Genomic DNA, 2665 nt, shown 5'->3' with positions numbered 1-2665 from the left:
TGTCCTTCACACTCTTTCTCTCTCCACTCTTGCTATTCCGAGAACAGGACAGGCACACTGCTGTCTTAGTCCCTTCCCCGGCTGTCCCCTTGCCTGGAATGGTCTTTGTCTGCAAAATCCCTTCATCACCTCCTTCAGGTCTTTCCCAAATGCCCCTTCTCAATGTGGCTTTTCCTGATCTCTTTTGTTATCACCCAGACCTCCCTACACTGGACTTCCCAATCTCTCCTACTTTGTTCTATTTTTCTCAGTATCAATCTCATCTTCTAACATTCTATAGGATGTATTATTTACTATATTTATTATTTATTACAGGTCTCTCCTCCCTGTCCTCCCTCACTCCACCCTGCTGGCTGTAAATTCTAAAAAATGTGGGGATATTTGTTGATTTTTCATGATGCATTCTCAGTCCAAGCATAACATCTGGAGTATAGTAAGAGCTCAGTCAATGTTTGTGGAATCAATGAGCTACTTAAAACAAATGTATACATAGTTTAATATACATGGAAACATACTGGAGTGGGTTGCCATTTCCTACTCCAGGGGATCTTCCCCACCCAGGGATGAACCCATGTTTCTTGTATCTTCTGCACTGGAGGAGGATTCTTTATTGAGCCATCAGGAAGCCCCTGAAAATGTAAACAGAACTTATCTTTGGCTTATGGGATGACTTGTGACATTTTCTTTGTTGTTCTTTGCTACATTTTCTAGATTCTTTACATTCTTTACATACACATGTGTACGTGTGTGTGTGACTCAAAAGAATTCTCTATTTTAACCCGTGGTGGATTCATGTTGATGTATGGCAAAACCAATACAATATTGTAAAGTAATTAGCCTCCAATTAAAATAAATAAATTTAAATTTTAAAAAATTCTAAAAAAAAAAAAGTGTGATCTCTGTAAGCTCTGAAAACCCAGAGCTTCTGAAAAAAAAATGGAGATGCAAAATTGTATTATATCTACACTCATAAGGAATTTATCTGGTTAGTAAACTTTTTTTCCTTCAAAATAAATGAAATTTTCCATTTTAGCATATAGGTTACTATTTTAGTAGTAAGTTCTCATGGGTCCCATCAAAGGTAACAGACAATCCAGCTATTACAGTTAAAATGAACTAATGTGACTGGTAGAACCAGCAAATGCTGCCCTTAACCAAAGGTAAATTCCATGGCAAAGTTTTTATGCAGAAGAACCCTTTATCACGGATGACTGGGTTTGAGCCTACATCTTGTTTTCCTTACATCTCTGGGGGATGAAGATGTTGAACGGTTTCATAGTTGTCTACGTAGATAACTGGCAAAATGAAATTAAACTTAGACAACCCTATGGAACGCTTCACTGATTCTGGATAATGAGATTTAGATCAGGAGCAGAAGATGTTGGAAGCTGCTGGATGGAGTTGCCTACACAGGTTAAAAGAGCACCATCATGCCAAAATACAGATCCTCTCAAAAGAAGTAGCTCCTGTTCTCCTGATCGGTGAGGACAGCCAATGCTAATGGCTTCATTTCTCTGAAACCATCAGAATAGTCTAATGGTTTTGTATTGAACTCTTTATTGGGTATACCAGATTGTCTTTTAAAATATCTAAAGCCTGTAGGAAGCCTTTCATGTGTTAGAATAACACTGAATAACATTCCTTTCAAAGGGTAGAGGGATAACCTTTCCCAGATCATTTCTGTCCTCAGACTTGCTGCAAATACATTTGGATTTAATAAATGGATCTTCTAAGTGAACCTGGAATTTGTATTACTACAATTATAGATTATTTTCATAGAGTCCAATTAACTTAATTCCTTAGAGATGAATGTATTTTCATTTTATGGCTTTAAAAGGTACAGCTTGTTAAATGTCAAAAATTTATGAATAGAACAAAATAAATTTAAAATTGAGGTAATTTTACATCCCAAACATTTAGCCATGAGAGAGTTTAAATAGAATTCACAAACTGTGCAGTATTAAACTATTTTAAACTAGTTGCCAACTCTTGAAAACTGGAAGAATGCGCCTTAAAAGGTTTGACTTTTGTCTCCTCTTGAAATACATAAATCAGGCTACCCTGGCAGAACTTGTTGAGCTTGGGACCTGTTTAAATTCAGCATGCTTTTTTAGTTTCAAGTGTATAGCAAAGTGATCCCATACACACTGCAAATCAACTACACTCCAATATTAAATTTAAAATTAAAAAATAATTTCAGCATGCTTTGTGAGCACGCTGTTGCACTCATTTTCATTACAAGTGTCAGCCTGGAAAATATTTGATCATGCGACTTCAGAATAAAAAACATTCTTGACATATTTTTTGCCTCAGATTTTCTTCCCTCAGATTTTTAGAATTGTAAAACTATGCCTTGAGTTACCATTGCTCTTAGATTTATTTATTTTTTAAATTATTTTTGCATTTTGAAATAGAACACTCTGATACACACTTTTATTAGAGTTTGAAGAAGTCTTTTCTCCTGTCATAGCAGAGATTTCATAAACTATCCAGCAGGCTACTTTTACAACTAACAAAGAGTTGGGTTTGTATTTTCTTGGAGAGAGTATCTGGAGAAATCCCAATTCAGACAATATTATATATATATATTTGTGTGTGTATCAGCTTCCCTGATGGTTCAGCAGGTAAAGAATTTCTCCTGCCTGCAGGAGACGCAGGAGACCCA

Source organism: Bos mutus, chromosome 2 (assembly GCF_027580195.1).
Source record: "Bos mutus isolate GX-2022 chromosome 2, NWIPB_WYAK_1.1, whole genome shotgun sequence".
Classification (NCBI taxonomy): Eukaryota; Metazoa; Chordata; class Mammalia; order Artiodactyla; family Bovidae; genus Bos; species Bos mutus.
This window is presented reverse-complemented; position numbering follows the sequence as displayed.